Source organism: Rhea pennata, chromosome 23, assembly GCF_028389875.1.
Source record: "Rhea pennata isolate bPtePen1 chromosome 23, bPtePen1.pri, whole genome shotgun sequence".
Classification (NCBI taxonomy): Eukaryota; Metazoa; Chordata; class Aves; order Rheiformes; family Rheidae; genus Rhea; species Rhea pennata.
In genome coordinates this window covers 1178714-1193783 of record NC_084685.1, presented here as the reverse complement: position 1 = coordinate 1193783, position 15070 = coordinate 1178714, and the positions used below count along the sequence as shown (strand labels likewise).

Sequence of the window (15070 nt, the reverse complement as noted above, 5' to 3'; positions counted from 1 at the left end):
GAGGTGGTCAGGAGTAGCCAGCACGGATTCACGAAGGGGAAATCCTGCTTAACCAATCTGATAGCCTTCTATGATGGAATGACTGGCTGGGTAGACGAGGAAAGAGCAGTGGACGTTGTGTACCTTGACTTCAGCCAGGCTTTTGACACTGTCTCCCATCACATCCTCCTAGAGAAGCTCAGGAAGTGCCAGTTAGAGGAGTGGACAGTGAGGTGGATTGAGAACTGGCTGAAAGGCAGAGCTCAGAGGGTTGTCATCAGTGATGCAGAGTTTAGCTGGAGGCCTGTGGCTAGTGGCGTCCCCCAGGGCTCAGTACTGGGTCCCATCCTGTTCAACATTTTCATCAAGGACCTGGATGAGGGGACAGAGTGCCTCCCCAGCAAGTTTGCTGGTGATACCAAGCTGGGAGGAGTGGCTGATGCACCAGAGGGCTGTGCTGCCATTCAGAGAGACGTGGACAGGCTGGAGAGCTGGGCGGAGAGGAACCTCCTGAGGTTCAACAAGGGCAAGTGTAGAGTCCTGCACCTAAGGAGAAATAACCCTAGGCAGCAGTACAAGCTGGGGGCTGACCTTCTGGAGAGCAGCTCTGCAGAGAAGGACCTGGGAGTGCTGGTGGATGACAAGTTGACCGTGAGCCAGCAATGTGCCCTTGTGGCCAGGAAGGCCAATGGTGTCCTGGGGTGCATTAGGAAGAGTGTTGGCAGTAAGAGAGGTGATCCTACCCCTCTCCTCAGCCCTGGGGAGGCCTCATCTCGAGTCCTGTGTCCAGTTCTGGGCTCCCCAGAACAAGAGAGACATGGAGCTACTGGAGAGAGTCCAGCGTAGGGCTATGAGGATGATCAGAGGGCTGGAGCGTCTGTCCTCTGAGGAACGACTGTGAGAGCTGGGCCTCTTTAGCCTGGGGAAGAGAAGACTGAGAGGGGATCTTATCAATGTGTACAAATACCTGAAGGGAGGGTGTCAAAGGGATGGGGCTAAACTCTTTTCAGTTGTCCCATGTGACAGGACAAGAGGCAATGGGCAAAAAACAAACCACAGGAAGTTCCACCTGAATGTGAGGAGGAATTTCTTCACTGTGAGAGTGACAGAGCACTGGACCAGGTTGCCCAGAGAGGTTGTGGAGTCTCCTTCTCCGGAGATATTGAAAGCCCGTCTGGATGCAACCCTGCCTACCACGCTCTAAGTGACCCTGCTGAGCAGGGAGGTTAGACTAGATGATCTCCAGAGGTCCCTTCCAATCTTACCGATTCTATGATTCTCTTCCAGAAAGAAAGCTGTAGGAGTAACCGGTTTCCTGTGGTAGTGGATCCATGAGCTCATTTTCTGGGATGGCCTTTGAAACGATCCCTGTTTTTTTGCAGAGTTCACAGGAATCTTTGTGGAGATTTCTGAATGGCAGTGCCAGTCTTTTGGTCAGGAGATCTAATTCCTGGAAAGCAGGAAAGCAATTTAAGGAGAGCTCCTGAAAAGGTACTGACTTGGATGTCCTACCACCACTCCTACGGGAGGATGGAGGAAACCCTGTATCAAATGAAGTGCAGGGAAACATGCAGCAGCCTGTAACTTGTCTGCCAGTGGGAATATTTTATGCCCATATGGCTCTCACATATACTGCTAGGAAGAATGCAAAGGTTGATATTACCCATATGTATCATGAGCAAGATGATTCAGAGGTAGTTGTGAGCACTTGTAGCTGACATTATTAGGTGTATGATACCAGAGTTGCTTTTCCTGGCTCTTTAGATGCTGCTGGACGATAAATCGCATGGGTTTTTACTTTCAGGTACTATAGCCCATTTTTATAGTATGGTGCTTTCAGCTGTGCAGTATTATTTCCTGCCTGTGGGGTGGAACTGGGCCTGTTTGACCTGGATAGGGACAAGATGTGAACAAAAGAAAAAAAGAACAGCTGTACTAGATCAGATCAAAGATTTACCTCACCTGTGTCGTATCTCCAGTAATGGTTAAAAATAGTTTCCTAGGAAGGAGTGTAAGAACAGGGCAAATGTGCAATGATGCAGCCTGAAGTACTCTTCCAGTCCCTAGCAACTCTTAGTTCAGAGGCTTGCTGAGCTAGGAGTGGTCCTTGTATATATGACCCTTGATGGATATTTCTTCCATGAAATTGTCTAGCTGCTTTTTGAACCTGTGTGAACTTATAGCTTCCACAATGCCCCATGGCAGGGAGTTCCCCTGCTGAACAAGCTATATAAAGAAAAGCAGAGTGCTGAATAAAATGAACCAAACTAGAGACAAATGAAGAGCAGCCAGAAGGAGGAAAAAAAAAAGTATTGAAAGCACCAGTAAGAATTGGAGCCAATATTTTTGTCCCATCCTTTAGCACAAACAGGGCAGAAGAGAGTGGAGAAGATAGAACTGTGTTTGTAGAATAAGATCTGTGGTGACCAGAGGTTAGAAGAGAAAGCGTAGGAGGCAAGTTTGATAGGGTAGTGATGTCTTGTCTTTGATAGGTCTTAGAGCAGATCCGACCATAGGCTAAACATCTGGGGAAAATGGAAGATTGAGAAATAGAGGCAGACTTAAACGGTAGGAAGAGGTGGGGGGAGGAACAGAGGAGAGGAAGCTGTAAGTCAGAACAAAGAGCCATCTTACCCAGCATCCTAACCACTGCAATAGCCAAAAGCAGACCTCTGGGGAGGAGTAGGCAAATAGGGCTGATATACAGTAGTAGCTCTATGCTTCCAGGGACTTCCTGAGTCACAGGACTTTCTGGGTCTTCTGCATTTAATAGTCTTTAGTGATTTTTTCTTCCACAAATTCTTCTAATCGTTTTCTGGATCTATAGAAATTTTTGGCATCCACAATATCCTGCAAGTAGTGAGTTCCTTGGTTGCTCTGAGCCTCCCCCAGTCATTCCAGCTGATACTCGTCAGTTCTTGTTTTATAGAAGGCAAGCAAACATCACTTTTTTCTACTCCTCCTCTGATTTTGTAGCTTTTTATCATTCCTCCCACCCCCTTAGCTGTCTTTATTTCAGGCTAGAGAGGCTGATCTTGGGCAGTCATTGCTCACACAGACCCATGTTATACTTCAGCCTTTCTGAGATGGGAGAGCCGGAAGCCCACACTACTCAAGACTGGACAGTGGTATTCTCTCCTCATTTACATTCCTCCTGTATATTGCTTGTTTTTGTACTGCTATTAACACTGAGTGGATGTCTTCATAAATACTGCAATATGTCTTAGAAATCCAAGGGGATAATGGTGGAGAATTACATTAAAAACTGATGACAATTAGGTAGAAAGTAGAAAACAATTTTTAAAAAGTTGGCCTCGTGGCAGGGACAGTCAGGAAAGTTTAGTTAATATTTGAGTCTTTCCTAAGGTTTTTGATCTTGTTGCTTTTGAGTAGCCTGTGGATGAATTCAGTTCCAGGTAGCACCTTGACACTAGCAGATGTTACAAGAATGAGAACAAGGTGATGGCTGTGGGCCCTAAAGTCCTGGAAATGCTGAGCCAGATCGAAGTAGGATGGAAGAATGGAGAGGTGAAGGAGGTGGATGACCTTCGTGTTCAGTAAATCTTATGAAAGCAGTAAGAGCTGGGACCACTCTCCCCATGCTGTCCACAGGATGTTGCTGAGTGTGTGACTTGCTGGACTGATGCCCACAGATGATGAAATGATGAAATCAAATCTGACAATAAAATCAGTTTCTTAGGACAGTGCAAGTAGTAGCATGGGACATAAAGACAGAGAAGGAAAAGATCATCCTCAGCTTTTGCTTCAATACAGTTTGGAACATTTTATTTGGAACAGTGTGGAGAAAGGAGAAATGTAATTCTTGAGGCCTGTGATATGTGGTCTGCAGCTGTCCCTCCAACTCTTCTGCTTCTTCACAGTGCACAAAAAGTTGTAGTTAAATCCAAACATAAAGCAAATTTAGAGCCTCTCAAAAGAAATAACATGTTGTCTGCTGTATGTGCAAGGCATTTTTTGATCCCCAGCAGATGGGACCAGCGTGCTGAAAGGGTTTGAAAATAATTCATCTGTTTTTGAACAAGAGCATTATGCTCTATCATACAGATAGTTTTCTCCCTGCTGCAATGTTAATGACGCAGGGACCTTGCCAGCTGTAGAGCTCTGCTTGGTGCCTATGCATGCATGCAGTCATCAGTTACTGATGAAAAAGCTAACACTTAATGATCAAATGCTCAGATCTGGTTGCACTACACCTTTCCTTATGAACTTTTTCAGTGTGTATAGTGTGAGGCAAGCATGGTTTCAAAAGGGAGATGGAAAAGAGCAGCAGCTCAGTAGTTAAAGACATGCTCTACTGTATGCAGGAAAACGACAGTCTTAGTGTCTGTGCAAATCTCAGCACAGCTCAAAGACACTGCTAAAGTTGGACAGTTGGAGGTGGCTTTATGCTCTACTACTTTCAAATTGGCTCTGCCAGTTCCCCCTCAGCACCTTCAAAACTGTGTAGAGAAAGTGCTTCTATAATGCTGGAAGCAGAGCTGTACTTAAGAGTTCGGTGGGTGACCTGAATGTTTCTGCAGGGTCGGTGTGACTCAGTGACATGCCAAAGCCTCTTTTACATCTGCAGAGCCTGCTGCAGTCTCCCACACTTGCTCTAGACTCTATTTGGTGTCTTTGTTTTAGTCTCCTTGAATGCTGTGGTCACTGCGGTTATTTTTGGCTCCTGTCTCATTATTTCACATGTCTCTAGTCTGCTGTTGTATTAGTCAATATTCAAACCATTTCCAGATTGTTTAGCTTATTCTGACTTTGAGAATTTTCTCTCCCACCAGATGCAGACATTTCTGAGACAGTTCGTCCCTAAAAATACAGACATCCCTAAAAATCACTTGTCTTTTTTCTTCTCTTTTCAGTGAGGCCATGGTGCCTCTTTCCCTATCCTACGTAAGTAAATAAATCATTTACCTCTCTCTTCAGATCTACAGGGATGGTTGTTAGGTGCCTGTAGCTAGCATGCCGAATTGATGACACATTCCACTTTTAGTGGACTCTGACAGACTTTTATTTAGTCTGGATATTTTTTATACCATTTTTATGGAGTATTTTTTCTCCTGTTCCCATAACTACGTATCATTGTATGGGGTCAAGAATAGGGTGCTGGCAGGGTTCATAAAAGGCAAAAGCAATTTGAGAAAAACTTTCCTTCTCTCTATAAGTAGCTTAAGTCTCTGACTACAGTATCCTCCCTGTGCTGCAATTTGTGACATTTGTGTCCTTTCCCTTTAAAAAAAAGGCAGAGAAATTTTTCTTTGCAAATGAAAAATGACATGCTGGACTCCTCCTGTTCCATTCCACCTTGGGGCAGGGAAGAAAAAACTCGCTGATACTCTCATCACATTGAACTGTGACATAGGCACAAATCATCAGCAGCACTACTGGGTTTGAACATGACATGTTCATAGTCCCTTCCATGCGTACACAATAGCAGAAAACCTTCCCTCAAAACTACAGGTGTTTGCACACACACGGCAGAGTAGAACACACCTGCCCTAGTACCTGACTGTAGTCTAGGCAATTTCCCCCACTAAATTGTTGAGCCACCTGATGTTGCGGACAGAAACCCTTTTGCTACCCTGAATTTTGCTGCTGTATGTCTCCAGGACTCTCCTCACATCTGAACTGGCTGTCAAACTTCTAATGCAATTTGAATATGTAGTCTGGAGACCTATATTGCCTCAGGCTCCTCTTCCCCAGGTGTGCTCAAACACTCCCATCATTGTACTCAGTGTAAGAATATGATTCCCACGCGTATTCTGGGTAATAGTTTAGCAGAAAATAGAACAGGGAGGGTCTAAGCTCACCTCAACGTTTAGGGGAGGAGGAGGAAGGAGTTCCAGGTGTATGCCCTATCCACAAGGATATAGACATGCTCACAAAAAGCCTGCTTTGTTCTTCCCCTTGAGACAGGACCACCTGTCAGCTGAAGAATGCAAAACTCATAGCCAGTGTGGATCTGACAGTGCAGAGGACCCCACAAACTACGAAAGGGCAAGTTGTGGATCTTGTCTCTGGTTATGCATGTTTTGGAAACTATTGGCTTTCTGCAGCCTATAGTGGTTGCTGCTCTCTGGAGACTGCTGGAACCCCCTAAGTACAGCCTGAAGAGCAAAAGAGAAAAAAATAATTAAAAAGTGCTTAGTTCAAGGGATTAATAATTCTCATTCATTCTGAGGTCTTGGTAAGCCTGAAACTTGACATGCAGATATGCCCTTACATTTTGATGATGGATACCATAGAAGACAAGCAGTGCCATTGCTGAGGACTGGGGCTGCCACAACCACAGTGAGGAATATTACATTATAAATTTAAAGACATAAGCAAAGAGATGAAAGATTAAGTGCAAAATGTGTTTGTGAGAGATAACAAAGTCCTGTAGCACTAGACGGAAATGCATGACAGCTGGCAGCATTTTTATCTTGGCATAACAGAAAGAACTGGTGGGGGGGACCTACAGTTATTCCCACATGAGCATGCTGGGAAGGTCCTGAAGTCAAGAGTAGTGGGTACTCAAGGTGCTGTGGTAGCAACAGCCAAATCAAAGCAAAGCACGTGTTATATAGGATAGGATGCTTTTATGCATCTGGAGAGGAAGTTTCATGCCTCAAAGAACTTCTGGTGGAGTTATCTGTACAGGCTTCAAATAGTAGCAGTTTCACTTTACTTCCTGAAATGGAACATGGTTATTTCCCAGTTCACAGTGTTTCATCCAGCATAGGTATTTCTAGCTAAAAGTTTTTGCCTCCTCACACATGGCTGTGAATTGATTGAATTTTGTTTTATGCAAACCATGCAAAATACTCCCAGTGGAAGCTTTTATCTGATGTTGCTACTAAAAAAGTGTTTTCATGAAACTGTACATAATGATGAGCAAAACTGAGTGTATAGAAAAATTTAAATATAAGAAAGTAAAGGGTAATTAGGACTTGTGAAAATACTATAGTAAGTATCCTAAATACTATATTCTCACAAATGTTTAAAAGTTCCATGGCTAAAACCATGTGGATGCACAAGAATCACAGAATGATTGAGATTGGAAGGGATCATCTCAGAGATCATCAAGACCAACTCCTCTGCTCAGGAGGCAGGGGTCACAGAGAACAGGATGCCCAGGACCATGTCTAGGCAGCTTTTGAATATCTCCAAGGATGGCGATTCCTCAGCCTCTCTGGGCAACCTGTTCCAGGGTTCAGTCACCCTCAGAGTAAGCAAAGTTTTCCTCATGTTCAGACAGAACTTCCTGTGTTTGTTCCCATTGCTTCTTGTCTTGTCACTGGGCACCACTTTAAAGACTATCATCTGTTGTCTTTACACCCTCCCTTCAGGTATTTATACACATTGATACGTTTCCCCCCAAGTCATCTCTTCTCCAGCGTAAACAGTCACAGCTCCCTCAGCCTTTCCTCCTATGAGAGATGCTCCAGTCCCTTGATCATCTTAGTAGCCCTTCACTGGACTCGCTGCAATAGCTCCATGTTTCTCTTGTCCTGGAGAGCCCAGAACTGGACACAGGATGCCAGATATGGTCTCACCAGTGCTGAGAAGAGGGCAAGGATCACCTCCCTCGACCTGCTGGCAACATTCTTCCCTGCTAGTCAGGATACCATTGGCCTCCTTTGCTATAAGGGCACATTGCTGGCTCATGGTCAACTTGTCCACCAAGACTCCCAGGTCCTTCTCTGCAGAGCTGCTTTCCAGCATGTCACATGCCAGTAAAGAGGAGAATAATAATCTATACTAAATAGAAGGCAGGATAAAACTGATAATAGTAAATAGAAATGAGATTAGGAAATGCAGGCACTTCCTAAAGACAGAAAACCCAATGAGAAATTTATGGGGAAAAGTAGAATTAGAATGAGTTATTTATATAGTGACTCCTGGTGAATTCACTACGATGTTCACTTGTAAGTTATTTTTTTCAGTAGCTAAAATTCTATTGCCACCATTCTATAGTGAAGTTACAGTTTTTGGCTAAATGTGCTATAGTAAAGATCATTTTAGATCAGCCAAAATCTTTTCTCCAGAGTTATTTACTCACCACAGTCCCATTTTCTCTTGATATTTTCTTTGAATAATTCAAAGAGTTTGAGATTCCTGAGACACATCTAATCAGAAGGGCATGTTTTCAAGAACAGAAATCTAAATGGATGTTGCTGTGGCTCTTAGGTTAATGCAGGATTGTCTTTCTTGTTCAGGTGAGATCACTGGACAGTTCAATGATTTCTTTTAAAGGGAAAAAAATCTTGTGATTTCTCTGAGCTTTCCCCAAATTTTCCCCAACTTCTATCAAACTTTCGGCTTCTGACTCTTATGCATAAGGACATACCTACCCAAGGATAAATGACTACCATCCAGATATCTGAGCCAGTGTCTATATTCCCTTTATTGTCAGTGGACAGAATAAGATACTTCAAAGAGTGATTCCTTTCCTTCTGAGGAAAGCAATGTCACCACAGGAAAGTCAGATGAATACCCTTTGAGAGACTTTTTCTCACATTATCAGTGTTTTGGACAGCTCTGTTTATTTGAACTGTCCATATTATTTTTACCACTGCCTCTTTTTTTCTGCTATTTGTGAAAATTATCATTCTTTTTTCTTCCTAGTTATTGCAGAAAATAAATAACAGAGCTAGGATGGGAACAGTTCACTTTCTAAAAGGAAAAATAAATAAAGCTGAAGTCCAAGTGTCAGATTCTTTAGTACATTTGCCAGCTGTGCAAGAAATTCTTATCAAATTTATTTAACAAAACCTGCTTAACCATCCCCCTGAAATGCTGATTAGCATTAATAACAGTCTCAGTGTTTGAATCCTGCACCAGCCCTGCTGGAATTTTGGTATCAGTGACAACCTAAAAATAATGGTCATGGACAGTCATTGAGTGATTGAGGTTGGAAGGACCCCTGGAGGTCTGTGATCCAAGCCCTCACTCAAAGCAGGAACAAGTTATAATATCCACTACATTGAAAGATAACATTTTATATTGGCTGATTCCCCTCCATCTTAGAAATGTAAACTTTATTTATAATACTGGTATATATTCAGCTTCTAAGCACTGGAGTTATTTCTGCCTATGTCAAGAGGTTAAAGGGCCTTCTGCTAGAAGGTTTCTGTAGAGTCTTTCTCTCCATCTCTGTTTGTAAAGGATGTTCCTGTTAACGTTGCTCTCTTCTCCTTATTAAGATAAATATATTGAGCAATATATTGTCTTGCAATAAATCGTCTCAGCTGGGGAGGAAGTGGGGAGTTTCAGAGCCTTTTCTGCTGAAGCTCTGATTATCTCTAAGGATGTAGATCCCACAGCCAAGGATGTAGATCCCACAGCCTGTCTGGGAGCCTGTGTCAATTTTGACCACTTTCATGGTGAAAAAAAATCCAACTGGAATTTCTCTTGTAAGAGAAGCTTGTGTCTTGTCCTTTCACTGTGCACCTTTGAGTAGAGCCTGCCTATCTTCTGTACAGCCTCCCATTAGGTAGTTGCAGTCAGCAATAAATTCTCCTCTCTGGGCCAAATAAATCCAGTTCCCACAGCTTCCCCTTGTATTTCCTGTCCTCTAGCCCAGACCATTTTGGTGGCCTCCACTGGACTAGACCCTATACATCCATGTCTTTTCTTGTGCTGGGGGGCCCCACACTGGACAATGCACTCTAGGTATGTTCTCACAAGTGCTGGACAGAGCGCAAGGATTACTTCCCTTGACGTGCAGGCTGCATTCTTACCAATCCAGCAGTTCCTTACCACAAGGACACTCTGCAGACCTACATTCAACTTTTTATCCTGCAGGACACCCCAGATCCTTTTCTGTGAAGCTGCTTTCTAGCCAGCCAGCCCCAGCTTGTCCTGGTGCTGGGGGGTATTCCATCCCTGGAACAAGACTTGGCACTGCTCTCTGTTGACACTCCTGTCTGCCCCTCTCTTGGCCTGCCAAGGTTCTCTGAATAGTAGCCCTGCTCTCCAGCGTATCAGCTGCTCTCCCCCCTTCCTCCCAATTTCATATCATCCACAAACTTGCTGATAGCACACTCCATCCCATCATCTAAGTCATTAATAAAGACATTAAACAGTATCAGTCCCACCATCAGCCCCTGAGGAGCGCCACTAGTCATTCATTCATCATCACGTATTTAAATACTGCTCGTCTTCCATATTGCTCAAAGACTTCCATGGCTGTGGCCTCTAAGGCATTCAAACTAAGCAATTTTAACAGGGAAAAGTGAAGTTTTTAGGCTGTAAATGTGAAAATCCTCTCATTCAGGGAAGGAGCTACTTACTCCAAAATAAGTGCTCATTCACAAATTTAAAACGAAACAAGGTGAATTACATCTGAGTTATTTTTGATTTGCAAATATTCAGGTCCACATCCTTTGGGTGTCTCCACATCCTTTGCATACTGCCCATACTTGGGTTGTCATCACACCAATTCAAATAGAGACCAGATTTATGAAAATATTTAAACAGTGAATGAGATTTCCTTGTTGTGGTTTTGACTGTTAAATTCATTTACAGTTAATTTGAGTTGGGCAGTCTGATAAATCCCACTAGTTGCTTATTTGCACATATTAGTGCCCTACCTTTCCTCTGGCACCCAGATTTTGAATTCTGTGATGCAGTATACCTTTTGACATGTTACTCTCCAAACAGCTTTGTGAAAACTGGTCTTGCTGGACAATACTGCTTTACTGTTGGATACTGCATTTATGCAGGCAGTGGTCTCTGGCCTGTATTTCTTAGAAGATTAGAGTAGAAGTCCTTTGGTCCTTTGAGACTCGCTAGGACTAAAATCTATTACAAGAGGAATAGTGTAGGGTAGAAATTATTTTAAAATCTCTTACCGATATGGGACCTATGAGGATGAGGTATGGCTCCAAAGATGGCATGCAAGCTTCATTGTTAAGAGTAGGCTGGAGAAAGCACTAGAAGAGCTCTCATAAAGATATATGGGATGTAGGGGAATGAGACAGGTTTTCTTCATCTGAAGTTCTGCAAATTTATGGCCTTAGAGGATGCTAATCTCACTCAAGAGATACATTCTAAATTTGGCTACTTACAAATGTGCAAATCAGCCCTGAGGAGTCTTCATGAATCAAGAGTCTTCTTAAATCCAGAAATTAAGGTTTACTTGGGATTCTTTTCCCATCACTTTAGCTATCTAAGCCTGAGCAATTTATTTCCTTCCCATGGAGACAGAGAGAAGGAGAAATAATTTAGATCCTGCTCTGAGGATGAAATGAGTGTCCTTGGAATTTACCATTGTCTGCAGAGTATGACCAAATCGGACTTCAACATATAAACCTCACAGTCATGTGAGTTAGACCAGAGGATTTCCAACCTTTTCTCTTTGAGGAACAAAGTTGATTGTCAGGTTTATCTGTCTGGAAGAACTGTATTCCTGCGTTAAATGACTTGTGATGCATTAGCAAAAAATGACAAGGGGACTTTGGCTTTGAAGCAGTTCTCACACTGCTTTGTTTTTTGGAGGAATCGTCTGAAATCATTTGTTATGAGTCATTTCTACAGGAAAGGTTGGGCCAGACAGAAAAGGAGCAGTGGCTTTAGGCTGGTAGAGCATGTGCGCACACATGTGTGTGTGTTTGTGTGTGTGTGTGAGTGATTTGGCTATATTGCTGGAATGTGAAGGAAGCCCTGTTCTTGTTGGAACTCAACAGGATTAGAGGAGGGGATTCCCATGTAGCTTCTGCAAAGCTCAAGGTATTTGTGGGTTGTATAGAAGGGCTCTGTTAAGCTGTGATCTGGTAAGCCACACAAAGCCATCAGCAAACTAGCTGGAGACTTCAAGGGTCATATTGGTCCTGGAGAAGTTTGCTACAAGATACGTATATTTCTGATATATCACAGGCCTCTTTATTTTAGAAATGGTCCTGTACCACTTTCTTTGAGATCTTTCAACTATTCCCTATGTGATGTTTCTCAGAGTAGTTATTTTGTGCATAATTTGCCCTAAAAAATTTTGAGAAAAGTGTTTTAGCCTTTAAGGAGCTGAAACTTCATGCCGTCATGGGCTGAGATTATATTTTGGGGTCTCACAAGCATTGAGAATCTCCCTGTTTATTGAGTGCTAGCAATTAGTGATTGAGTCTGCCTTCATAAGGCTAGAATCAGTGCAGTCCAACATCAGAGTCTGCAGCTCTCAGGTGAACCAATTAGAGCACGTTTCCACATGCTTCTGTGGAAACTGGTGCTTCTGTGGTAAGGCTGTATTGTGGGGAAAACAGAGCTATATGGTAACATTAGGTGCACCTGGAGGGGGGGATTATTTCTTATTTGTTGTGTTTAGATGTTTATTATGCAATAGCTAAATTTTCAGAAACTACAGGAACCAGGTGCTACTGGTTCCAGGTGAAAATTTGGAACAAAAACCAAATAAAAATTCAAAGTGTGCTCCTAGCAGAGTGATTTGTTCTCTCAGCCACTGAGCGCACTGCCAGTGAGGACAACTTCAGTTGTCTCCTACAGGCTACATGAGAAGATCTGGCTAATCAGGAGGCTTCAAAGCCTGTGAATGCTAAGACCTCCAGTGACCCAAGACTGCTGCTAAGTGGAACAGAGAATTTGACAGGAAAGACTGGCTGCAAAGACAAGTGGTCTCTGTATCGGTGGTCTGCATAGGAGAAGCCTTGATTCTAGAGATCCAGAAGGGTTTACTGGAGAAAGCAACATCTTAGAGGCCTTGGAGGAATGGCTTCTGCTATTCAAGCTGGCATTCTTCTGCCAAGAGATCTGTCATTTTCTCGCCACTTACACAATTGCTGAGCTGAATTTTCAGCTTCACTTTCAAAGATTTGAATGTTTCCTCCTGAATCAGCTTCTCCTCTGGGATTTTGAACAGCTTCTGGCATCCAGGCAGGAGGAGAGTGACTGTTGGGATGATGCATCCATGTCCCTCTGCTTATTCTTTATGATGCAGAAGCTGTAACAATGTAGCCTGAGGGGCAGATGTAAATCTTGATGCCCTGCAACACACACCAAGCTCTTCACCTGGAATTACCATGTACAGACATGAAGGGATGTCATAAGCCATGGTCCAGACTCTGCAGGATCCAGGTTGAAGAAGGTGGTTTGATGGAGCAAAAAGATGGGTGAATGGTGGTTTACCAGCAATAATTAGTCCCTTCCCAGGAATCTGTTCCCATACCTCCTCTCTTTCTGAATAGAGACTCCATTGAATGATAGCAGGTCACCCCACCAGGAAAATGTTTTCTTCTGACTGCAGAAGCCCTGTGTCTTCAGAGCATGGTCTATATCTACAGACCTTTTGCTCACTGCTGAGTTTGAGCCCTTACTGCCCTCCACTGTGGGGCTTCTGCAAGGTTCCAGGTATGTGAGAGGAGGGATACTACTCAATTCAAGTGACAACTAATGCTTCTGGGATATTTGAGGTGATGAAGAAGAGGGAACCAAGGGAAGACCAGCTTCCTAACTGTTCTGTGCACCAGCCTGTGGAGGTACCTTTCTGTTTTCTAGTGCTTTCCAGTGAAAGAGACCATGAGGCTGGTCTCGCTGTGCAAGGCATGCTGAGCCACTGTGGTCTTTCCATGATGAGGAGCCTGTCGCTTATAAACCAGAGCTGTTCCCAGTGCTAACACACAGCTTGCCAGCACCACACACTCCTCTCCTGCTGAGCACAGGAGAAATGGCCTGCGTGAGCCATGGTCTGAAAATCAGCGTTGAAAACAGGCACTGCTGAGAGCTCCAAGCCTCTTTCTGTGTCACACCACCTGCAAATTGGCATTCTGAAAATGAGCCTGAAATGCAGCTGCTACTATTTGCTGGCTAGAAGACCTGATTGGGGCCTTCCTGAACAGTGGCTGACACTGAGTTAACCATTAACTCCCTGCTCCAAGGCACACTGGGAATAGGGTTTTGTTTTCAGAGTGCTGTGAGGTCACTGGTTCCGTCCTTTCTTGTGACATTCTGGTGACATTTCTGAAAGGGATCCTGCCTGGATCTGTCAGGGAGAACAAGCAGCCTTCCCTGCTTGCAGCTAAAGCAGGCAGTTACTAAGCAGGGTTGTAGCCCACTTGGCCGTTATAATTTGTGAGCAGTGCGAGGTAATGTACTCTCAGGCACGTGACTGTGGGGTGAGGTGACCACAGTGACAAGGGAGTTGGACAAGCATCCGGTGTCCACTGCCATGCCAGTGGACACAGCTGACCTCAGGTTCCTGTCCGTTTGCTCTTCTGTGCTGCTCCTTTCAGCTGCCTGGTGAGTGTTAGCCAGAACAAATATAGTGGTCAGCCCCACAGCAGGAATGGTCCCTGCAGAGAGGGGCTGGAGGGTGCCTGGGAGTGCACTGCAGGTGGCTGTTTTCACCACCAGCCCCTCTGCCTGGCAGGAAATGAATCACCTTCAATCAAAGGCTTCGTGTCAGGGCACTGCAGTCTCCTTTAACAGCACCATCTCCTCCCCACATCCTGCTCTTCCCTTCTTGGCACTATGAAATAGGAAACTCGTAAGTGTTTCCTCTGCAGGGAGCTCCAACAAAAATGCTGGAGGCCAAGTCCTTCTGCACCAACACAGGCAGGCTAAGCAAGGGTGCAGGTCAAAGAGCTGCAGTCATCTCCCCCTCCTTGTGTTTGTGTTAGCCTCTCACACAGGAGTGTGGAGCTGGAGGTGAACCTCAGGTGCAGGATACAGTGATGCTTATTCAGGGAGCTGGAGGGGAATCTCAGATCCTCCCAGCAGCTGTTCTGGCCCACTCAAGTTCCAGCAGTTCCCCCTGCCGCTACTCCCTGCCAGGCACAGAGCGCCTATTTTTAAAACAAGAAGTCCTGACATCTTGAAGCATTGCACAGGCCGCCGAGCTGGGAGATCTACGTCTAGTGAATCAGCGCCCGCCGGTCTCGTAATCACTGCTCATTGTCAGTGGCAACGAGGAGGAGACATGTTACTGTTTGCAACTGCTCATCACCTTGGTGGGCAAGTGAGTAGCAGCTGAGGGCGTTGAGAGCTTTTTAAAGAGGAAGGGAGAAATTCGGAACTCCATTGATGCGGTGTCCTAGGGAGGTGACCAAGTTAAAGATTTTTGCCAAGTAACTTGGGCTTCATTAGAAAT

The 15070-nt window shown here is 44.3% G+C and overlaps 1 protein-coding gene across 4 annotated transcripts in view; it reads left to right on the top strand.

Annotated features, from left to right (window-relative positions):
* The window catches only part of LUZP1 (leucine zipper protein 1), an 87968-nt gene that overhangs the window by 20247 nt on the left and 52651 nt on the right, over nucleotides 1–15070 (top strand). The window lies entirely within an intron of this gene.